This window comes from Lygodium microphyllum, chromosome 29 (genome assembly GCF_053477565.2).
Source record: "Lygodium microphyllum isolate KBCC chromosome 29, Lygodium_microphyllum_v1.1.10, whole genome shotgun sequence".
NCBI classification, from domain to species: Eukaryota; Viridiplantae; Streptophyta; class Polypodiopsida; order Schizaeales; family Lygodiaceae; genus Lygodium; species Lygodium microphyllum.
The window spans coordinates 80,691,562-80,718,092 of record NC_141163.1 but is presented as its reverse complement, the minus strand read 5'-3'; positions in this window follow the sequence as shown (position 1 = coordinate 80,718,092).

The window sequence follows — 26,531 nt, the reverse complement described above, 5'->3', positions numbered from 1 at the left end:
AGGAGTCTAGCCTATAGAACATGTAGGATACCACGTGAGTTCAAAAGAAAGGGTATTATATTTAGTAAATTTTACAAGATTGTATTTACAAAATGGATTTTTTAATTATAATTTTAAGAAATGTGTACGTTTAGTAAAGTAAAAGGGGTCATTTTAAGGCCTTATAGTATGTAAAGAAAGAATATTTGATAGCCTTTGAACGCACATTATATAGATTATTTCTTATAGATGGACCCCTCAGGAGCAAAGAAAGGTTTGACAAAAAGCACAGATTTAGACCAAGGGCTATATAAGAAAAAAACTAGGTGCTTGTTTATGATAGCACCCTAAACCAACATAGCACTATAAAAAAAGTCTCCAAAAGATGGTTTGGTCCATACGTAGTGAAAGTGAAGCATGTTTATGATAATGCAACCTTTTCTCTGTGTGAGTTGGATGGTACAAAGTTGAGGATACCTATTGTAGAAAAACTGATCAAATTACTCAAAGGAATAGAGTTTTATGCTTATGAGGAAGAAGACTTGGAGACACATACCACACAAGATATTGAAGAGAATGACTTTGTTGATCATGTAAAGGGTTCTAAACTTGTTAAAGAGTAATAGTGTGGCACATGCCAAAGGATGTGTAGGTCTAGAGGGGTTGCATGTCGTATGAGTAGACTTCTAAGAGTGGAAATCATAAGAAGAGCCACTTCCCAAAGAACTCATTGATATGCATGTAGGATATAGTATACCAGAATTCATGAATAATTTAACTATTTTAGGAAAATATAAGTGTTGGCATCGTAAGGTGATAGGGGAATTTATGCATGAAACAAGGGGGTTTTGAAGAGGAAAAGAGAGAGCTTCATGGCGAAAAAAATATTGAGCATTGATGGATGAAAGGAAAGGAGGGTTTTGACGACTCTTTGGCCTATTCAAAATGCCAAAGGATAGGATATACAAGATATCGACAATAGGGATCTACTACTACAATTAATTCCAACATATTTCTCTTGCTTATACAAATCTTAAACTAAAAATCATATTCTTGTATACACTTGATAGGTGCTTGGTATATGCAAAGAGGAGTCTTTTGCTAAGTTTTGGGCAAAATAAGCTTGAAGATTTACTAGTGTAAATTAGTAAATAAAGACGCTAAAATAGAGATTTACTATTGTAATAAAATTTGGTATATTTATCTTACTTACAGGTCTCAAAATAGGAGTCATTTTCTTGAATTATAATATTTCACTTTTCTCTTACTTTATTTATCGTCATTACATATTTGAATAATTATAATAACCTATTTATATCTTGAGGAGGTCACCATATGTATATCCTCTACATTACATGCATTCAAGGCCTATTTATAAATATCCTTACTCATGAATTTTTCTTATATAAAAAATAACCCGTTTCTATTCAATTTGTAAATAACTCCTTTATATTACACCCTTTTGTATGTAAAATAATAATAAAAATTATATTTTAAAAATATCTTATTTTGAACCCACGTGATACACACATATATTCATGAGTGACCTCCTAAGATTTATATTTAAATAGTTAAAAAGATAAGTATGTTTTATAGAAAAAGAGATGTAAAGAGTGAGTTAACTTAAAAGCTTTCTTTTTAAAGAAAATAATGATTCTAAAAAGCATTGAATCTAATTTTAAAACTCTCATAATTCTCTATTTGTGACACTTTTGTAGAAACTGCCTACATTGAAGACCATGGTTTGCTTAAACTATATGACTTTGATTACTCATGTGAAAATATAGGTTAGGAGCATGAAGTTATGGAGATTTTTGGTTGCCATGTTGAAGCTATTTTAAAAAGAGAGATATAGTGATGATCGGAATGTCCAATAGACAAATCTATATGAAGAAGATATAGTGATCATGAGATCCAGATTGAGATTGTGAGTGATATTGAGAGTGAGATTGTGAATGTGATTGAGATTCCTTCATGAATATAGCTCGAGGTGGTTAGGTGGAGTGAGCTCTGCTTAGGAGTGCACTTTCCAAGTTTGAGCTCTTTCAAGGAGTATTTCTTCTTCATCAACATCTACTTTCTTCAAAGGGAAGATTATTGATGTATATTGAATCATATTGTTAAGAACTCTTGTTTCTCTTTATTATAAGATGGATGAGTGGTATATTGCTTGAGATTGAGAATATACTTTGTATGTTTCTAAATAAGAAAGTGTTTCTTGATTTTTATAAGAGATCTTATTTGTCTACTCTATCACTAGAATCCTTCTCTATACATATGATTATGATTGTAAGAAGAAAGTTCTTTATGCCTAGCTTCTGAATCAAGTATTCTTAAAATTTAGTTTAGATTGTGATTCATGGAATTAATCTTTTAGCTTTCTTTTTAATTTCAATGCTATTTGACTATTTTATTATGTATCAAACTTGTATCTCTGATGTCAAGATGGATAAGTCATACTCAAATTTTCAATCTACTTTCTATTTTATCTTTATTCATCACCTTCTATTTTCTCTATTCTTTTAATTGATTGTGTTATTGAGGATATAGTCATGTAATAAGTCGTATCAAAGCAGGTCAATCCCATAATCAACTTGAAGGTAGAAGACTTGGAAAGAATAATCTAAGAAGATTATGAATCCAATGGTTGAGAGAGTAGACATAGACAATCAAATTGAACAATAATGAAGCTAACTAATAAGAGGACATCTATATGAAGCACAATAGCATAGCAAGGATAATTTAAGATTATAAGGTCTTTGGATTTTATGTTTCCCTTACGATTCTTCATGATAGCTAAAACAGATAAGTAACTTTTCCCTCTTTTATTTGCCTTTTCCTCTAAATATTATCATAATTCATATTTCTATATTGGTCAAATATTATGATATTATCAATATTGGGGAACTGCTAGAAACCAAGGGTGTCTCCAATAGCCCTAATAAGACTTTGCAAAGAGTCGAGGAAAGGCAAAACAATCAATTTGCTCCATAAGTTGTTCCCTGTAAGAAGAAGAGGTCTGCCTCATCACTCTTTCAAGTTAATATTTTGGCCAATGTGCATAAAATAATGGTATACTGGTTTAGTAAATATTGGTGAACAAGGGCACAAAGTGGAGGGCTGAATTCAAATTACACTTTACTTCAACATGAAGGCACCTACTTCTAGACACACAAATATAAGCCCCTCATGTGAGTCCTTAACGATGAAAAGCACTAGCATGACCAATTACGAGATCTACATGACCTTTAGATGGTAGCTATCAAGCTCGACTTCTTAGTTTATTGTAATAAAATAAAATATCAATTTTCCATGGACTGCGCCATTCTATGATGTTGGCTCCAATCTTTAGTACAAATCATGCAGCTCAAGGAATATTGTAATGCACACGGATCTCAAGTAGGCCAGGAGTGAGCTGCCACCCTGCTGCAGCATGAAGAAACACGGGCCGCCCTGATTCATAAGAACGCCCTGATTCATAAGACAGGCCATGCTAAATGTCGATTAGCTTTCAAATCAGTGTGGGGTCTCCTCCATGATGTGATTTCTCTCACAAGAAGCCTCTATTCAAGCTCGCTGCTTCCTCCAACTTCTTCGACAATGACCATTTTGCTGCCCTATCTTCTCAAGCATGCAAGCTGCCTCTCCTATTCTCCTCCCCTTTGTTTTTCTCAGAACAGATGTTGTTGCTCCCAGTTGTACTGCTCTCTGTATTCTGTGTTGACGATCACCTAACCCACTACTAATGACGATAGCAATGTTCTACTTCATGCTACGCATGCAATCATGGGCCGGCCACGTTCAAAAAAATCATGATTGCTAGCCACCATTGAAACAAAACCATAGCTCAGACCCTTCATTGATAACGCTCAATATGGTACACATCATATGTACTTGATGGTAAGTGCCACTTGGCATGTTCTTTTAAATGATTCTTTCGACTTGTTTTTCCCATACCCAAGCTTCGCTTTGTGGCATGAAGGCCTATAGCTATGTATCAGTGATGATTTGATAACTATGGTTGTGTTGTTTACCTGTTGTCGAGCAGCTCCCCCCATGTTCAATCGTTCCTAGCATATCATATATGTCACAGACTCCTTGTTTTTCGTATTCATAGTAGTCCTCCTCGAATACCACTTCCTAGCATAGAACATGGGGTTTCTCCAAAAAATAGTATTTCCCCTCCCTCCCCCCCCCCTCCGCCCCCCCGGCCTTCCCCCCTCCCTTTCCTCTCACATATGCCATCTTTTTCCCTAAACTTGACTTCCTTTTCTGTAAAATTAGCTTAAGCTTGTTAAAAGCTAAGCTTCTTGTACCATGTGGAATCATGCTCTTCAATTATTAGTTTCCTCATCTTACATTATGTCATTAGAGGTGAGTTATGAAGCATAATACCTATTGCATAAGGCATGTCTTTCTTCAATGCATTGCCAAATCCTAATGCCACATGGTTCTCTTCAAAACGAACTTAATATGTCACACCCTTTTAGACAAACTCTCTTTTCCTTCATCCATGCAAAAGAACTTTGAAAACATTGTCAAAAAGTACATGGAGACACACTTAATTTACTCTCCATTTGTGTAGTGCTGCCTACGTCACCTACAAGAGAGAATTGTACCTTTCATATTTGTTTTAGAATCCTTGCCATAGCATTGAGAGATCCCCTTTCCATATCATTATTCACCCACAATATGGGAAATAAAATAGGCAAAGAAAATATGTATAAGCTACCACACTTAGCAATCCAAAATATCTTCTAGTGACACTGACTTTGATTACTCTAAACATTTGACTTGCAACCATCCTCCAAGCTTTTTTGCGAGTGAATGCATAGTGTTGTCAAGCATTTTTCTGAAAATTAAAAACCCCTAGTCAAACTATAGTTAGGTTTGGTTTTTGTTAGCTTAGTTGTTTGCATGAATGTTTGTTTTGTCATTTTATAATTGGATTTCTTGTGTTTGTTTAGCTTAGGATTTGTTTTTGCCTTTTAAAAAAAATTTTATGAGTGTGGAAACTTGATAGCCTTGGTCGATCTTGGTATTTCTTTGAATAGGTTGAAGTTGGAGTTTGCTAGTAGCTGCCGAACATTGTGGAACAAGGAATGTTTTCTTGTTGAGACTCTTGCACATCATAGGGATTATGGGTTCACGAGCACTTCATGATGCACTTATTAATTACACTGCACTCGGGGGTCGTCTCCTATTCTTATCAAATACTTCCATGCTAGGGTTTGGGTTTACGCACGTTTTGCACCATCGTTGAGTACTTGCATGGCATGAGGCCCACTGTAGCTATATGTAGTAAATCTTAGATGCACATAAACTTGAGAGAGCACATGTCATTGAGCATGCACATTTCTTGCACACAAAATATTTAGGATGTTCATCACAAAGTTCTTATTTAGTTAATATATTTAGGACCATCATTTCCAGAGAGATTGTGAGAATTTGGGTGGAGTGGAGTATGACATATTTTCTTGTTGAGAGTTCAGAGGTGAGACTAAGGATTAAAATAATGAATGAACCTTTGTTTGCATTTTCCATGATACATGATCACATGTAGATAGGCTAGGCACAATTTCTTCAATTCATACATTATTTTTGTGTGTAGCATCGATTGATTGGTTGCATACCATGATCCAACATTGCATATTTTTTCAAATCATGAATGATTGGGCATGGAGTTCATTTCAAAAAACCATATTCCTGCTAGAGTACACTGCATAAAAAATTGGTTTATATTTAGAGAAAGTTTATTTTGAAGACTCAAGGATCAATGGAAAATGTTGTAAGTTTTACATCGTCAACGGGTATTTTTTGAAGAAAAAGAGGACATGTGTTAAAAGTGTGTGCAATTACAAGAACAATAGGCCAAGGAAGGGAATAAGTCGTCCAAGATACACTACAACAAAAAGGCCTCATAGACGCACATTTAGACGCGATTTTTGAATATAGAAAAATTTTTATGGGCGCGTCTATCCGCCCGTCTATTTGTGTGTCTACCATTTCGTGTCTATAATCGCATGTATCAACGAATTTACATGCACAAATAGATGCGCAATAGAAACACATATACACGCGCAAATAGACACACTGGTAGATATGCTTTTACAAGCACTGGTACACGTGAACGGAAAATAAAAAATGTCATTTTTTAAAAAGGATATTTAATTTCTTTTTTAAATTTAAATTATGAAGCGTGTGTAGTCTGCATTATAGACGCGCGTATAAACGCAAATTATCTGCAATTTAGATGCGCGGATAGACGCGCAAAACATAACTAGAGAAAAAAAAACTAGAGACTCTGGTTTTTTTTTTCCCCCTCCCATACATCAGATTGTGTATTTGGGAAAAAGACAGTGTATCTTACGGGCACGAGAATTGAAAATAAAAGTCCATGTATTCATTATATATCAAAAGAATTTATAAGGGAAGTTTAAGTGTTTGCGACCTAAAGCGTGGCCGCAAGCAGTAGGCTCAAAGAGATATCATACATATACAAGAAAAGAAGGCCTCATGAGGAGGTATGGTGCTCCTCTACGAATCTGAAGAGGAAACATCTTCGCTAATACCACCATGGCTACTACCGTTGCTATCCCCCTCCTCGCTATGCTCCACATCCGGGTTTGCCTACACACACAAAAGATCAGGGTTGCTTACATAGACAAGGTGGAGAAAAAGTTATAATTAGCTATACTTTTAATAGGAAAGTAAGAAAAACATACCTCCTTTGGCTGTCGAATCCTCATGGCCCGGTTGTATTGATCCTCAGTGATGAAACCCTCCTCATAAAAGTGAAGCCATGTCACTGCGCGGTTATGGCCTCGATGGTACCCTACCTCTCTAGGAGTAGGTGTCCTACCAACGATGGTAGTCTACAAAACATTTAGAGATATACAAACAATTATGAGTCACAATATATTAGAATAAAATATATAAAAAATTGAAAGAAATATAAATAAAAAAAAACTAGAAATCAAAATATACTTACAAACTCTGCCTCCCACGACTCTCTGCCGCCCGATCCGTAATGCGACGATCCCATTGTTTCCATTTGGATCCGTCGCGCCTCTACGTGCTGGCGACTCTTCACTTTCTCTGCTGCTTTCTTCTTAGCTTTCTTCCACTCTATGCGGTGGCACATAGGTGGTTGGCTATAGGCTCCATGCCCCTCCTCTAGCCTCCGCAGTGAGTCCCTAGCCCATGTCATGAGGTGGGATCTTTTGTTGTGAAGCATATCCCTCACTTTTGTACGTCCTCAATCATTCAAGAATCCCTGACCCTTAGGATTTGGGTACCTCCTATGGACTTCACAAAAGAATGATTGAAGGCAATGAAACAATCTTTATATGTCACATGCACGACGTTCCTCATGTACGCCATTACATCCCTTCCCTCATCATCATGAAAGATGCCACCAGCATCTGTAACTCTATAGTACTGGTGTACAACCTCCTCTATGTGATCTACTGGTGAGGGTGATCACTCGCCACCTCCTAGGCAACCCCCACACAAGCCTTGTCCTCCCCCTCGACTCTCCCTCCTCCCTCTCTGTCGACTACCCTCTGCCTCGCTGGACGCACGAGCTTCTGCAGATGCACGTGCTTCTGCAGATGCTTGTGCTTCAGTTGATGCATGTGGAGCACGTGGAGTACCTACATATGGAGTACCTGCATGTGGAGTACCTGCATGTGGAGTCTGGGAAGTAGTGCCACGAAAAGACGTCAGAGGTGTCCCAGACATGACACTAAACACCTCGTCCGCTGTGGGAGAGCGGCCAAGGTGTTTGGTCATCTCTCCCATGAAAACTTTCCTACTAGGAAAACCTCCAAAAAATGCATTGATCCCCTTGCCAAAGGAGGCCAATGTATCATTCATGCGATCCACATCCGGGTCATTGCTAGATGAACCAGGATACGACATCTGCAAAAAAGACACAGGAAAAAGATAAATTTATTTGCATACAAAAAATCATATATTACCTACATTTTGAAAGAGCTTTCTTTAGACATTGAGTATAACACTTAAGTGCTAATGCTTCTCTTAAACAATAAAACTGATAAACACAAACATGGGATTTGTCACATTCATCATTGCAAAAATATATTGTTTACTATCAGAACTGGGAGACCTGGCGCGTGTATCCCTGCGTCTAAATTGTAGGTTAGACGCGCCAACACTTAAGTGCTAATGCTTCTCTTAAACAAGAAAACTGATAAACACAAACATGGGATTGGTCACATTCATCATTGCAAAAATATATTATTTACTATCAGAACTGGGAGACCTGGCGCGTGTATCCCCACGTCTAAATTGCAGGTTAGACGTGCCCTCAGACGCGCTCCAGAGTGAACCTTCTGTCCAGCGCGTCTATCTGCGCATCTAAGATGCAGCACAGACCACTGTCAGACACACATTCCAGGTCAATGCGCGTGTATAATCGCGTGTAGACTGCAGGTCAACCTTCTGTGCAGCGCGTGTATCATCGTGTGTACACTGCAGAGCACACGCGCCAGCACACACGCACTAAGACGCACCCTCAGACGCTATGAGAGGAAATATTTTTTGCGTCTATATCTGTGTCTACACTGAGATGTAGAGAGGAAATATTTTAGGCCGACGACCGCCATTGATGATTTACAAAATGCAATACATAATGGAATCACAAATCCTAAATACACAGACTGAGCAGAGAGAGGAAGAGAGAAACACAGAGAGAAAGAGAGAGAGAGAGAGAGAGAGAGAGAGAGAGAGAGAGAGAGAGAGTCACCTTGGGTGTTTGGTGTGACGGGTGGTGGCGCTTCTTCCTTTTCCTTCTTCCTCTCCTTGGTAAGTTACCCTCCCTTTATGCTTGCTTGCTTGCTTGCTACTTCTTCTTGTTCTCCTCTTTCTTGTTCTCTCTTTCTTCCTCTCCTTGGCTTTCCTTTTTCCCTTCTTGTGTGTTTGAAATGAAAGAAGAGGTGAGTCATGAGGAGGTGAGGCATGAAGAGACTGTATGTCGGCTAAACTCAAGCTTCAGAACAGCAAAAAACGCAAGAAAGGAAAGGCGCAGTTTGAAAAGAAATGATTTAAGTATGGTTTGAATTTTGACGTGTGTGCCTATTTTTGCATATATATGTGCATCTATTTTTCAGATAGACGCGAGTATAGACGCGAACATAGACGCGGAAATAGACACTAATATAGACGCGTAGGTAAACGCGGATATAGACGCGCATTTGGACTTTATCATAATTTTTTGTTTTTAAGATAAGTTTTGATAGTGAATTCTTATCGTAAGTTTTAATGTATTTATGATGATTTTTGTGTATTTAAAATTGAGATCTTATGTAAACATATGAATGACAAATATTTTGATGTTGTCATGAGTTAGGTTTAATCATATCGACATCGTCATCACCTAGTGCGGTGCAAGAAGTTGATGAGTCAATGAGCACATCCTCAAGAGAGGATGAAGCATTGCGTCTTCATAATCTAAATGCATGTGTGATCGTTGTCGAGGATGTATTTTTCGAGCACGTCGAATTGCAATGTCACACCTCAGCTTGTATGGAAAATGGGACCGAGAAAAATCACCGGTATTCATTGTTTTTTTTTACCACTAAGATTTCATGTCTATGTTACGAGAATTATATATTAACGTACATGAAACTCCCTTTTGTGGTTGAGCATGATGCGGTGCCACATCCTCAGATGCTCCCTCCCGGGCGTCGAGAGGCTGCAAAACGTCGACGCGAGGAGGCAGAGTCTTCAAGAAGAGTGACGACCATGATAGTAGCCCTCATGAAATGCACCATCAAGTCGTAGAGGATGAGATTTTGGACAACATGGTACACCATCTATTTTCGCAACCGGTTCAGGGAGAAGGTCACTCTACAAAGCCAGATGATCCACTATATGTAGCATCATCTACTCCGTTGTATGAAGGTTGTACATACTCCGTTCTTTGTGTGTCCCTCGAGATACTTAACTTGCAAACAATTTATGGATGGAGTAATGTCAGTTTGGATGCGTTATTGAAGTAGGTATCAATTCAGTTTGGCTTATGAGTCATAATATTAATTGTTCTATTTTGAAATCAGACAGAAATATATGTTGGTGGTTTTTTAACTCACTTTTAAAAATATATGTAGGTTATTATCACAAATGCTTCCAAAAGGAAATAAATTGCCAACTAAGAGAGAGCAAGCAAGACATTACTTGACATCTCTGGGAGGCCTCAATTATGTCAAGATCCATGCATGTGTCAATGATTGTGTCTTATTTCGTGGGATTCATGAGTTTGCATGAGAGTGTCCTATTTGTGGCAAATCAAGATACGAAGTGGAGATGAAGTCAATGGATGTGGCTCGTAAGGTTTTGCGACATTTTTCGATCGTTCCACGTATAAAACTTATGTTCAAATGTAAGTCTATTGGAAAGCTCATGTCATGGCATGCTAGTCATCGTTCAAGTGATGGAAAATGGAGGATCCTTGCAGACACATCAGCATGGAAACATATAGGTAATTTGTGGCCCGTTTTCAAAGAAGAGCCAAGAAATTTGAGATTTGGTTTAGGTATGGATGGAATCAATCCATTTGGCATCAAAAGCACATCATACAGTGTATGGCCAGTGGTATTGGTGAACTATAATATTCCTCCATCCATGGCAATTAAAAAGGGACATGTGATGTTGTCCCTTCTGATTTCTAGAAAGCACAAGGTAAAAAACATGGACATTTACTTAGAGCCTTTGATTGAAGAGTTAGAAATGTTATGGGAAGGTATTGAGGTGCAAGATACAAGTGCATCTGCATCCTCTAGAGATTTCACATTGAAGGCCATGTTGTTGTGGACCATGCACAACTTTCCAGGATACGGAGAGTGTTCAGGTACATTTATATAACTCTATATTTGAAATTCAAGACTTGAATCAATTGCATTTTATCAATTCACTTGTTTTTTTAGGTTTAACCATGTCAGGATATCATGCATGTCCTATTTGCGGTCCCTCTCTAGTTTCCTCTAGGCCAGCATGTTTAAAGAAGGTTATCTACGACAATCATCATCAATTTCTTCCTATTGACCATCCCAAATATGTTCTCCCTACTAATGGAATGACTCCACAATCTCTAACCATTTGAGATTGGAAAGAGAGATGGATTAATGCCAAGAGCCACCCTCCACTCAGCATGAGTCGGTAAGAAGTACATTTCTCTCGATTGACTTTAAAGTATTTAGCACGATGAATTGTTTACATAATATGTTATTTGTTTGTTAGGTTCTCTATATTTTTTCGTATTCCGTACTGGATTGAACTCAAAATCAATCACTTGTTGGACCCCATGCACATATTCAAAAATGTTGTATCTACATTATGGGATCACTTGATAGGGGGCTCGTGATTCAGTTAATGTAAGGGAGGATTTACGTATCATTGGTCGCATGAGACGAGCCTGGCCACGCATTGGACCCAAAGGAAAGATTGAGCTACCCCATGCACCTTGGATGTTGTCAAAGAACGAGGAAAAAATAGTGAAGGAACAAATATATAGCTTTCGAACACCCACAGGATGTATGAGATGTCTCAAGGGAGCCTTCATAAAAAGAAAAGAGGTGTGGAGCAACTAACTAGTTTGAAGTCCCACGATTGGCACAAAATGATTCAAGTAAGGGTATCTCTAACCATGAATATAGTAATTAGTGGAGTAACTATGTGTAAACTTTAGGGTATGATGACTTTTTCCTCAACTAATCATTTGATCTATGAATATTGTTTACATTCACTCCGTACTTCCTACTAGCATATCCCATTGTGTATCCAAAGATGTATGTGATATCATTTACAAGATGGGAGAGCTTGTGAGGTGTGTATACATTGTATTTTTTCATTATATATCTTTGAATTTCTACACAAAAATAAACAAGCACATCATACATCTTGACATATACATGAGCTCGAAGGAAATTGATCCAAACACATTGCAAGATGCTCGAGTATTATCTGCTGAGGTGGTTTGTTTGGTGGAGGAAAATTTTCCTCGATCCATTTTAACTACTCAGTTACATTTACTCGTACATTTAATTGATGAGATCGCACTTTGTGGGGCAGTTCATGTAAGGTGGATGTTTTTTCTTGAGCGCTTCATGAAAACCTTGAAAGATTTTGTGAGGCAAAAAGCACGGCTTGAGGGAAGCATGGCTGAGGGTTGGTTAGTGCAATCATCCCTTGTTTATATCTCTGAATATCTTGCTGAAGTGGATCCCTCTCAACCACAACTATGGAAAGATGATGAAGACTTGAGGATGACCTCTATAGTACCTCAAGGAAAAGAAATGAGTAAAGTGCTAACAAAAGAAGAACTTCGTAAGTTAAATAGTTTTTGTGTGCTTAATAGTGATGTAATGAGCAAATGGGTGACACTATATAATGAAGCAAGGGCAAGAAGAAAAAGCGAAAGACAAGAATTTTCCACTAGATATGGATGTAATGTCTCATTTCCAGATCATCTAAATGCGCTCCCATGTCATATTGATATAGATTGGTTACATGAGGAAATGGAGAGAATAGAAAAAGAGGAGGAAATTAATATATCTCAAGAAGAGTGGGAATACGCACAAGGCTGCTTATCAAAGGTGAGACATACTATCAATTAATTTGTTTCTATAAGTTTTATTTTATATAAATAATTGACATGTTTGATCTTTTATCTTTTACTACTAGTGCACATTATTCAATGCACTTTGGTGTGAGGGTAAACATCATCGAACTCAACGTATAGATGAAAAGAGAAATACCCAAGATTATGGTGTCCTTGCTCACTTCGAGGATGCCAATGGTACCATGGAAGGTTATTGTGGCTTGATCCAAGATATTCTGAAGCTTGACTTCAGACGATTCTTTATATATGTACTAGATGTGAAGTGGTTTAAAGAAGTGGTAACAAATGGTGAACATTGCACAATCAGACGTTCTTTATATATGTACTAGATGTGAAGTGGTTTTAAGAAGCGGTAACAAATGGTGAACATTGCACAATCAGGCGTCATCCAAGTGGTTTTGTAATCATTGACTCTACAAAATTTTACTAAAACAAGAATGACACATTAGTACTACCTCAACAATGTGAGCAGGTATATATGCAAAGGCTAATTTTTTTATATGTATACATGTGATACATATACACAATATAATAAGTACTTAAGTTTTTTGCTTTTGTTTTTCAAATACAGGTTGTGTATCATCCAATGGTAAACAATAACCGATGGTGGTATGTCATCCCTATATCTAATCTTTCAAAATCAATATATGGTAATATTACCGACATGGAGATAGCAGATGACAATCCAACAATTAATGATGATGTGTATGATGACACCATAATGGATGATATGCATGATATAGTACAAGATGAACCTCGCGAGGATGTTCAAGGAAACGCAGAAGAAGACAATAATGTGATTGTCGATGATATTGATGAAGTTATTGAGCAATATAGCAACACGTGTGATAGTGGGATAGACTTATTTGTTTCATCACCTCTTGGTAATATAGACCTAGAAGTAGATAGTTTAGCAAGGGCTGATCTCATTGAAGATGAGATGGATCATTCAATGTAACATACTTAATTTGCTTATTGATTCAATGTGTATTCCTAATTCTATGGTTTTTATCATGCGCACACGTGCATACTCAAGAATCAATAGTCAATTTTAAAGCTAAATTGAATTTTCCATAATAAAAAGGAAGTATCTTTTATCATCTTCAAGTACGTAGAGAAATTACGAGATACATATTGCAATGCTTGCTACTAATTGTAAGGTTTCTGTCGCTTGCCGCTAATTACTTATATCAGGCTTGTCAACTGGAGGAACTCCCATTCATTAGAGAGCAATGAAAAAGTAATTATTAACTCTATTTTTTTAATTCAATGATTCAATGTGTATTCTTAATTCTATGGTTTTTATCATGCGCACATGTGCATGCTCAAGAATCAATTTCAGGTGGTTAAATAATTATTAACTTTGGTTTTTTAATTATGTGAATTGCTAATTTTAGGTGGTTAAATAATTGTGTGTCTGCTGGCACGTCTATATTAGCATCTATTTGCGCGGATATATAGACGCATAATTCGCGTCTATTTACACGCACATTTACACGAGCTTATAGACACTGTGATAGACGCGCCCGACTTTGCGCGTCTAACATGCGCGTCTATGCCTCGTTTCTGTTGTAGTGATAAAAGATGGAGAAAAATTCTGTAATTTACAAAAATGAATAGTTTTTTCCATTTTTAATGAATTTTTACCAATTTTCCCATTGTGGCTTGTCGACCAGATTGTTCCGATTATTTTGAGTATTCGGATGACTATATTCAGAGTTCATATAAGGAAGTTATGATCCAAATAAGTTGCAAACATACATAGGGAAGAAAAAATGAAAATAGTGAAAAGCAATAAAAAAGCAAATGCCAAAAGCATAAAAGCCTTAAACCTTTTTAGAAAGCCAGAAGCTGAAAGCAAAAAGCCTAATGTATGTGAGAGAACTTGTGAAAACTATATAAGGATGAGGAAGAGAAGAGCAAAGGGCCTTCCCTCTCAATTCCAATTGTATCTTGTGAGAGAGGTGAGAGGAGGATTGCATGCGAGAAGATACTCTTGACGTGCTAATTTGGAAGATGAAGAATTTGGAATTTGAGGTGCCAAGTGTCAGCTTAAGGCTGTCAAGGTACGAGAATACGATTCACTTGGTTTTGTCTTCAAATAGTTGGTGTTTTTGAAATTATGTTGGAGTGATGCTCTACCCGCGTTTGGGTTTTGGTTGTTTGAGCTACAAGAGACATAGTTTGTTGTTTGGTTTCGTGTGGGTTCATGTGGTGTTTGCCAAAACATTTAAATTTTGTGTGTTGTGTTGTGCATCTGAAAAAGTCAATTTCCCCAATCAACACTCCTTAACGTCTCATTATCCGATTGTGAGTGAGGCTTGCTCTTGATCACTGCTTACGTAATAGTGTCACAATGCCTTCTTTGGTACATGTGAAACTTGCTCCTTAGCAATTATATATTATGGGGGAGGATATATAAGGGGAAGAGGGAGGGAGGGGGAAACAAGGGTGATGGGGGAGGGAAAAGAGAGAGAAGAAGAAACAAGAAAGAGAGAGAGGGATGTGGGGTGGTAACAATCAGGGGACGGGTGAAGGGGGGTGTAAAAAGAAGAAGAAGAATAATAATAATAATAATAAAACACAATGGTGGCCCCCCGTCCGCGCACAATCAGAGGGTGGAGGTAAAAAAAATTGCAACGACATGAATGGTCAACATGGGAGGAGAATAGGTGGGTGGGCCACTTAGAGGAGGGCAATCCCGATGACATGCGATTCAAGGTAGAAACCAGGCATTCATGTAGATGCAAAAATGTAAGAATATGAAAATTCGTGAAAAATTTATTTCACATAGATCTGAGCCTCCGATTGGCATGCAACAAAAAGGAAAAGTGGACGGCAATAGGAGAACAACATGGACAACACCATGAACATGATGTTTGGTAGGAGAAACAGGTGTTCACATAGGAAAAACCAAAAAAAGGACACTCAAGAACAGAATCAAAAATTAATAATGGAAAATTCATTGACTAGAAAGGAATGCAACGAAAAGGTAAAACGGCTGGATTGAGAAGACAGATAGGGCCATCAAGTCAAAACATGGATTTGATGAGAAATGGAGATATTCACATGAAAAAAACAATAAAAACTTACACAAAAATCAGAAAAGAAAAATAATTCGAGACAATCTATCAATTGAAAAAAGGTTAATAAAAAGAGAAAATGTTAAGGGAGCAATGTTCAACAGGACTATCAGGTCAAAATGTAGTTTCAATATAAGAAAGGCATGGTCACATGGAAAATGGTAAAAAATGTGTAGAAAAACACAATAAAATTTTAATAACACAAAATATGTGAGCCAAAATGAGGGGGATAAAAAAGGAAAAGTGTGTGGTGTGGGACTAACAGCTCAAGGTTAGCTAAATAGAACTCCATTCCGATGAGAAAAGAGCACGTTTGCATGAAAAAACAACAAAAATCACATGAGAATATACCCCCAAACATGCAAAAATAAATAATGGCCAATCCATGCATGGGCAGATAGGCAATAAGAATAAAAACTTTCTAAGAGAAGGGGAAGATCAAGGCTATCATGTCACACTATAGTTCTACTGTGAGAAAGGTCTAATCGCTCATGGAAACGTGTCCAATTTGCATGAAATTCGTCAAAATTTAATAACTAATGAATCATCGCTTGGAGCAGAGGGCAAGTAGTAAAAAGAAAAAGTGTCAAATTTGAATACGTACAAGATTGTAAGATCATATTTCAATTTCGATGATGAAGGTAGAATGTGTTCATGAAAGATCAACAAAATAACGAAAAAGGCTAAAGGGACCAAGAAAGATCCCAAAAACGAGGTAGAATAGGTGAGGAAGGGACATCAGCAAGGCAAAAAAAACACGCAAGGATGCATCCCCACACTTAAAACTTGAACAGATCGATTTGTCTAATTAGTTAGGGTCTAGCACTCGGCCATGACCCATACCCTTATATCCCTACACTTAAAACCTAACACATACATAAATAAATGCAATATTTAAGGTTAGAATTAATACTTGACCCATTTAGTTGGTCAATGTGGATTGTCATCGAGGCGCAGTGAATTGAAGTTGTCTATGTAGGAGGTACCATGCAGCAGCACCCAAGGAGGTAGTGATGTTGATGAAGAATGGTTAAGTTATTGGTGTCAAAGAATATAATACTCAACTCAATAGGCACTCATCTGAGAATGATAGATCAATGGTTCGCCCCTTGGTTCACATCATTGAGAGAGGGAAAGGGAAGGAGAACCCATATCTCGCACCAACTGATTGAGAAATCAACAAGGGGAATGATGTAGAGGAAATATGCTAGTGTGCACAATTGTTGGTGCATCAGTGCATCCGAACCCATCTAGCATAGGTACAAGAAGGCACACCAAGGAGCTTCCCAGTGCAGTGCACACAATAATGTGATGTATCCAGTTGTGATGGTAGAGGGCCATCCCATGTGTGCACACGAGAACATAAATGTACCTTGTATTAGTGTCATAATGTCTCTCAATCCTCACCTCTAAAAATTGATTGAAGGGAAAATAAATCATGCTTAGTCCCCCTTGTCTCGTACTCTTTTGATAGATACAATAGGGCAACCCGATTCTTGACACCCATTGATAGAACTCCTCATTGTCACTTGTGCAAAGATTGTATGCCTTGTGGGCAATAGATGGTGCATTAATGCATCTCGCCCTATGCCAAAATACAATGCTAGAAGGAAGGCCAGGGAGCCTTATAGTGTCATACTATAACATGTCCACCTATTCCCTTGAAGACATGTCTTAGCACTCCATCGGAAATGAGGTCTATTCTGACTATTCCCACTTAGGACCGACCTAAATCAGGGTTTTTCCTAATGGTCATTTCCTAAATGGCAACTAGCGTGAACTACTTTATGCAGAAACGCGAGGGCCGAAGCCGATTCACACTGCACTTGGTTCAAGGAGAATGGGAAACGAGAGGGATGTAAAGCTTGACCTCTCTGCCATAAGCCATATCCCCATTCGGTTTCCCTAAAACAGTGTCAACTGGGATTATTATAACCTAGCGTCTAGGTCAGCACCCTTGCTATTCATTTCCTTTGAAACGATCTTCTTACTATCCATCATGATTGAGAAAAGTTCCCAGCAAACCGGGACCACCCATCCGTAGGACGGACCCATGGCCACATCCACTGCACTTTCCTTAGTTGTTTTAGTTATCTAATTATCTACCACATTTAGTTGGACATGCATCAAGCAGCTTCCTTAATTAGCCCGTGAGGCACCGGTTCCTTCAGGTAATCATAGCACTTGACATAGAAAAGCAGTGTCAAACAAGTTTCTTTCCAAAAAGTTATCATATTTATCTTTGGAATACATTTATAAAGTCCAGCCCATAGGCTTATCCATAATGTGCCGGAAGGCTATCCAGCAATCCACAGGGATTACTAATCCAAGATTCGGCCCGTATACTAGCATGCGGACCTCCAGATCCAATCCTAAGTCATGTTGGCCTCTTGTGCAGGGCCCGGAAGGCGAGGGATTTACGGCCAGAGCCCCCCCTAGCACCCAAGCGTCCACCTGCTCCAAGTAGCGCTCAAGGAAGAGACCTCTCGCGATGGGTTCGGTCCACTTTCCCGGCGCGGCTAACAATCCCCTTGGTTAGGGTCAGGCAGACAGTCGGGGGTAACGAAGGTTGCCTCTCCCTTCAGGCCTTCAACCTGAAGCATTAGATATCTTTTCAACCTTTAATTCCTTGAGCAAACAAAGCAAACAATGCTCTTTAAACTGTTACAAGCACAATCAATTCTAGTGGTCATTATTTGGCCAACTGCTAAGGAGTGAATCCTTCTCTCCAAATGCATCCAACATTCAATCTGGGATCAATTGCGACTCGGCAAGATCCCCAAGGGTTTGTTTGTTAACCCGAATGTCCTTGGGTTAGGGCCGTACCCTACTAACCCAACTTAACCAATACCTTAAGTTCTATTAATAGTAAATATGTTGTTCCAAATTATTGATTGGTCTTTTGCTTCCAAGAAATTATCTGATCCCCTTATCTTGGTCACTTTTCCCAAGAAAGGTGCTATATCAGGATGACTACTCATCCTCTTGCAAGATAAACTTGCACAAGAATTTGCCAATCTCATTCCGAGGAATTTGGCCATTTCCTTACGATCAAACCACAAGATCATGCAACTCTGCAATTTGTAGTACAAGTGTCACATCTAATCCATGGGACTATTTTACCCATCGAACGGCGTCTTCGAATCACGGAATCATAACTGGATAAGAATAGGGTATAGGATGTTTTCATATCCAATTCATTTCTGATTGCACTAGTCCGATTCTGTCGGTCCTAGGGTTCCAACTCAATCTGAGTTTCATCTTTTTAATCTAGCGATCCTTAGGGTAGAACCCTAGATCCTTTCTTGCAAGTATGTCCTATTGTCCCTACATTCCGTGAATGTGGGCAGGTCTTTAGGGTATGAGAGTTTCAGCTTGGCAATAAGAGCGACTAGGTCACGTCCTCAACGTGCTAAACCCTAGCTAGCACTTGGGGGTTGCATCGATTTAACCACTCCTAAGGGATTCCTTTGCGGTTTTAGATGTTTAGGGTAAACCAATTTACTTGTCTACTCATGAAGATAATTACAATACCATTCTCATAATCACATGATTCATTGCCTACGTATGATTAGATTTACAAACCCTAACTTTTCTGGTTAAGATCAAAGCGTAGGTTAAGTTACGGCATAATTTCCATTGATCCTTCTAAAACATGCATTCAAGATTAAGATTTTAGGGTTTTATGTTTAAAATGAACCATGCAGCCTTTCCCTAACTTCATTTCTAAATGAAATATTCGTACACGACCTTTCCTAGTTACAACGTAGTTGAATGAAATTTACGTCAATTGACTAGAGTTAACCTACTTCATGCAGCCCTAGAATCATTTCCATGCCTTGCAAATTCCTACTATTGTTAGCAATCTTCTACAATGAATCATTGTGAAGAAAGAGATGTCTAATAATGCAACATGCAATTTATCTTTCCATGCATAATCGAAGTGTACAATAATAATTTCGACTTTGTAATGATGGTCATTAGTTGATCTAGATTCATTACCTTGCAATGCATAAAAACCACTTGCTAAGAATGCATAGAGATCTTATGCTCTTTTTTTGTTTGTTTCATTGAAAAATAAAAATGACCGAATTCTTCAATCGTGAGCTATTTCCTTTAAATTACCCAATGTATTTCAAGCGCAAAAGTGCCTCTTATCAAACTAGGTGGATTTGACAAGCATAAACACAACCTAATTCCATGAATTAACCATGCATGTTTGTAATACTTCGATGTGAATCAAGAAATAGGAAGAAAACCTGGACTTGTAAATTCGGTGAAATGTCCACATGAATGTTAGGAGATGATCCTCCTGTGGTTGCGCCTTGTGCCTTTTTAGGGGCCATCGAGACTTCAACCTTTGATCTTGGCCCATCTCCCTCGCACACGCAATTCCCTTTTAGATCCCGCTTCCTTGACCGATGCACCATCTTGTGGGATTGGGCTTTGGAAGACCTTATAGGCCTCCTCCTCGAGCTTGGAGGAAAGAGAAGTTATCTTTAGGAGGGTTCAATGGGAAAGACCTTAAACCCGGCAAGGAGATTGGCCTTGTGAAGGATGTAATGAAGAAGGCTTTTAAATTCCAGATTACAATGGACTTACTAGGGACTTCACGGTTAGGACTTTACAACCAGTGAAATGACTTTTGGGGAATGCAAGGGAAAGGGGACTTGGAAATTTCGGATATAATAGGGCCTTCATGAAAAGGGATACAATGGATTTAAAAGACTTGTGTGGGAGAAGGGGTTTTAAAGAAACGCAGGGGTAATAAAAACCCACTTGAGAAGGCAATAGAAAAGGGGGCTTAGAGAGACGCCCCCTTAGAAGCTTCCAAGAAGCTTCTTGGAAGCTTATGTAGCTGTGATTACTCCACATGGAGGAAGAGGAGATGATTTTTGACGACGGCTTGTTGGCGGCAAGAGGTGGATTAATGGCAGTTGGCGAATCTTCTGCGGCAGCTCTTCCTCACGGCACAACACACGGCAGCTTCTTCCTCCCTCTTCTCACAATGCACTCAGAACGACGTTGCTCTCGTCTCTCTCTCTCTCGGCCTGGCGGCATCCCGACCCTCAACTCCTTCTCTCTTTCCTCACACAAGGGGTTTATATAGTTCTAAGGGAGGGGGACCTTCCCCCCCCCCCCCCCCCACCCACGTGGCCTATTGCATGGCCATATCCCCCCCCATGACCTCCAGCATTGCGCTTACTCATCCGTGCTTCACTTCCTCCCCTCCAGCATGGCCTTCAGCTGGGGGGAAAGAAGGGGTAATGTAATATTTTTGCAATTAAATCTAACCTTATCCTCTTGACCTCCTCCCAAGAGGAGGTTCACATGAAGATATGATATTTCTTTAAATCTTAGTCTCGGGTTTTGCCAGTGGAGGGTCATGTTGTGTACAACATAAAGATCGCACCATTCGTATCTTCAATGTCGGCATTGTCATTTGCATGAGACTCACACAGCTTATAATATTTTTCAACAGAAATATTACATTCTCTCCCCCTTGGGGGAATCGAGATGTCCTCATCTCGAGATAAACTGGGGATATTGATGGGTGAGAGTGCTTTCATCCATCCAAGTGGCATCCTCCTCAGGATAATCTTTCCACTGGATGAGGCATTCTCTCAAGGTTCTGGATCTTAGTTGTCTCTCCCTAACATCTAAGATCTTGTCAGGCCGTAGCTCAAGGACTCCTTGGCTAGGCGTTACAACTTTTTGGTCATCAAGTACATGGCTAGGATTAGATACATACTTGTTCAATAGGCTGATATGGAATACATTATGAACCTTCAGGTTCTCAGGGAGTTGCAGTCTATAAGCATTAAGTCCTAGGCACTTGAGGATCTTGTATGGTCCACAATACCTTGGACTTAGCTTCTTGCAATCTCCTAAGGATAGGGAACTCTTCTTTGGGTGTACGTGAATGAAGACCATGTCTCCTTCCTCGAAGATTCTATCTTGACACTTCAAATCCGCGTATGCCTTCTGTCTATCCTTGGCGGCTTGGATGTCCTGTCTTATTGACTTTACTTGGTCATCCATCTCTTCCAACATCTGCCTTGAAGCTTCAACCCTCAAGGTTGAATCTGAGAAGTTTAGCAAACTTCGACAATCATGACCATACAATGCTTGAAAAGGGGTCATCTGAATGCTTTGTTGGTAAGAAGCATTGTAGGCAAATTCAACCAAAGGAAAGTATTGAATCCACCTTTTTGGTTCACAATAGCAGTGTGCCCTTAGCATATCCTCGATGACTTGATTGACTCCCTCCGTTTGGCCATTAGTTTGGGGATGGTAAGCTGTGCTAAAACTGAGTTGAGACCCAATGGCTTCAAAGATAGCTCTCGAGAAATGTGATGTGAAGAGAGAATCACGATCACTAATGATTCTTCTAGGTAACCCATGTAGCTTGAATATCTCCTTGATAAACAACCTTGCAATGTCTGAGGCTTTATAGTTTGTCTTTACTGGAATAAGGTGTGGAACCTTAGTAAGCATGTCAACCACAACCATGATGGAGTTGTATCCTCCCTGAACTTGGGTTAGGCCAACGACAAAGTCCATACTGATGAATTCCCATTTCATTTGGGGAATGTCAAGTGGTTGCAACTTCCCTGTCATTTTAACATGTTCGGCTTTGATACGTTGATAAGACAAACACTCACTGACATATTTGAGAACGTCACCTTTAAGCCTCTCCCAATAGTAGCTCTTCCTAACTGCATTGAGAGTCTTGGCATAGCTAGGATGTCCTGAGAAAGGGGAATCATGAGCTTCCCATAGTATCTTCTGCTTAAGTGACTGGCTTGCTGGTATACATAACCTCGTTCTATAGTAGACAAGTCCACTATTGATAGAGAATTCATGATACTTAGCCTGTAAATTTTGGTCTTGGTCCTTGATAGGGATCTCCCTTAGCATCTTTTGATAGGCTAGATCATGGCATGCTTCCTCTCTAGCTAGCTCAAGTATTGGGTTGTTTGGCATGGACACCTTTGTGGCTAGAGATCTAGCTGTTGATGGATTTTGCAAGATTAGAGAGTTAAGGAATGCCTTGCGATTGAGTGCATCGGCAACTACATTCTCCTTTCCTAGTCGGTATTTGATTTCAAAGTCATACTCCTCCAGCACCTCAATCCACCGACATTGCCTCATGTTGAGCTCGTTTTGGGTAAAGATCCACTTGATACTTTTATGATCAGTAGAGTAAACTTGTTACCCAATAGGTAGTGTCTCCAAAGATTTAAAGCATGGATGACAGCTAACAATTCTAGATCATGGGTAGCATAATTCTTATCATGGCTTTTCAGTTTTCTTGAAGAGTATGCTACAGGATGACCTTCCTGCATGAGCACACATCCTAAGGAAAGCGTGCTAGCATCAGTTACTACCTCGAACTCCTTACTGAGGTCTGGAAGTTTTAGGATAAGTGCTGATACCAAACTTTGCTTCAATCTATCAAAGCTTGTTTGTTCGGCAGTTGACCATGCAATGGATGTTTGCTTCTTCAATAAGTCCGTTAGAGGTGCTGGAATCAAAGCATAGTTTTTTATGACGACCCTATACCATCCTGTCAATCCAAGAAAAGTGCGTATTTCTTTGACAGTTGTTGGTATTGGCCATTCTAGCACATTTCTGACTTTGGCCGGGTCCACTGAGATTCCTTCCGCTGATACAATGAATCCTAGATATTCAATCTGACGCTTGAAGAATGCACACTTCTTCATCTTAGCATAGAGCTTATGTGCTCTCATTGTCTCAAGGACAATCCGAAGTTGGGGTTCATGATATTCTTCTTGTTTGGAATAGACTAAGGTGTCATCAAAGAAGATGAGTATGAAGTCATCAAGATATGGCCTAAAGATATCCTGCATTAACCTGTTGAAGGTGGCAGGCGCATTCGTAAGCCCGAATGACATAACTAGAAACTCAAAGTGTCCATATCTTGTGTTAAATGCCATCTTTGGGATATCTTCTTCCTTGATTCTTATCTGATAGTAACCAGACCTGAGATCAATCTTGGAGAAGATATTCAAACCCTGAAGACAATTAAGAAGCTCATCTATTCTAGGAATAGGGCACTTGTTCTTGACAGTTGATTGATTCAACCCTTTGTAATCAATACATAGTCGAAGTGTTCCATCTTTCTTTTTCTGGAACAGTACTGGAGCTCCCCATGGTGAACTGCTAGGATAGATGTAGCCCTGATCTAGCAGTTGCTTGAGTTGTTCCTTCAGCTCAATTGCTTCTGGGGTGGACATTCTATAAGGTCTCTTTGCAATTGGCGCAGCTCCTGGCACTAGCTTGATCTCATGATCCACTTCTCTTGGAGGCAGGAGTTCAGTTAACTCTTCAAGAAATACGTCCGCGTATTCCTTTAGCCAAGAAGGTCCTTCACTAGACTCCTGCTTCTGATCTAACTTTTTGAGCTTAATCAAGTAGACAAGTAGTCCCTTTCTTACTCCCTTTATAATCCGAGATGCTTCGGCCAATTGGATTTTTGGCTTCCCAACCTCACCTTGAGTTGTGACCCATTCCCCTTCAGAGTTTCAAAAGGAAACTTGGCCCTTTCCACTATGAATGTGAGCGTCATTAGGTTTAAGCCAATCCATTCCAAGTAGACACCCATGGATACCTAGGTTCATGACTCTGAATTTGACCGAAGTCCTCTTTCCTCCTAGAAAGAATTCCACCTTAGTAGTTTTCCTGGCACAAGTGACCTCACGACCATTTGCTAATTCCACAAGCAACGTAGGTGCTTCTACTGTGGCTATTCCTAATCTTCTTGCACAAGTTGGTGGGATAAAGGAATGTGTACTGCCACAATCAATCAAGGTCTTGAAACCTTTACCATGATAATCTGGCGTCTGAATCACCGAAAACTGGCGATTCGGCCCTTTCTTGTGAAGAGCGGTATGGACTGTCGCCCTTTCAAACTCTGCTTCCATGGTCGGATCTTCTTCTTCGCACATTTCCCTCTTGGCAACGCAGGCGATTCTTCCTCTACCTCGGGTAGCGGCTCCCTGGCCACGGCCAGTTCCTTGGAAAGGTGCTTGGCGATGTCCTCCTCCAAGCCTAGGATATTGCCTCTTGAAATGGCTGGGCTCATTGCAGTGGAAACAACGGAGGTTTCGACCATTGCTTTGGGTAGGGACAAAGCTGTTGGCATTATTTGTCCTTGCTTTCTTTCTTTGTCCCCGATTCTGACCTTGAACTCTCTTCATTTGAGGCCTATATGCTCCTCTGTTCGGGTCACTATAAGACCAAGTCTTGTTATCTCTTGGTCTAGCCTGCACCTCCTGAATTCTAGGCGCATCTCGAATGAGTGTGTCCTAAAGATCTGATGAGTGCATAGATTCGAGACGGGTATTCACTAGTGGGTTTAAACTAGCACAAAATTTTGACACCTGTTGTGTCATGTCCATCTGTGGTGCATACTTAAGAAGTGAGACAAATTTAGAGTAGTATGCGTCAAGAGTGAGTCCCAACTATTTTAGCTCGTAGAACTCATGCATTTTCTACGTGCGATATGCAAGTGGTAAGTATCTTCCTTGCATCGCTTTCTTTAGCTTTTCCCAGGTAACAAATCCTTCCCGATCCCTTGATCTCTGCACCATTGCTTCCGCCAAAGCCTGGCTTCGCCGGTGAGCTTCAGCTTGGTGAGCATAGCCTGGTTGGCAGGTGCAGTACTAGTTGCTTCAAAGTAATCCTCTATAGACTCTATCCAATTTTCTGCATCCACTTGGACAGTCCTACCTTTCCCGTCAAATTTGGGTGGCTTAATTTGCTTGAGAAGAAACTTCTTCTCCTAGATTAGGGCAATACTTGATGTAGGAGGCGAACTGGGACTTTGTACCTGGGTTGTGCCTAGATAAAGGATTCTTAACGTTATAACTCGCTAATCGTTATGATTTATATTTCATAAGCAATTCAGTTATCAACCAAGAATCCTAGCCACTTAACTTTTTATCAATTCTCATGGACAAAACAGACATTGATAAAAAGAAGTCTTATTGCATTTATATGGGCATAGCCCTTTCACAGTACAATATTTCTTGGGATGGCAAAATAGCTATTATATTTAGTTCGGGGAGAATAATGTTGTATTACATTTATCTACGGGAACTGGATAATAGTATGGTTTTGGGTCATGGATCTTCAGGAATCGGTAAGTCATTGGAAGATTAGGGTATCCTTTCCTTTGAAACCCATTCTTCTCATAGCGCCCCAACACCTTGATCCTGTCGGCGAGGATTACAAGGGTCACTTCCTCATATACATATGAGTTCAACTCAACCCTCCGACCTCAAGTATGTAAAGTTGATTTTACGTGAGCCTCCACAAAAATGAACATCTTCACGATCTTCAGGTCTTCCAACCACTTGATCCTCTTTAGGTTGGTTTGAAAGTATGCAAACCGGTGGGCAGCTATAAATTGAGATATCGAGCTCCACTCATGATATGCCAGGGTGACCGTTGTGCATTTATGTCACCGACTTGTTAGCTGCAGATGCGGTTGGTACACCGCCCATGAATAATAGCTAGATGACAGCTATCCTTATCTACTCTAGTTTGTGGCTATTCTTGTATTTCTCTGTACTTGAGGTCTTTTGGCTTACACAACTAAGAACAGAAAAACTGTTTTCAACCTCCACCTTTGTGTGTATTCCCCCATAGTGTAAGTGAGAAAGCTACAAGTGAGACTCCTTCCTTCTCTCCCACAATCCTGACATGGTATCAGAGCCTGGTTCGTGGTAAGGAACTCAAGAAAGCAACCAAGTTTGCGGCGTTCTGGTAAGAGGACCAGTGTTACTTTCATTTTTCGA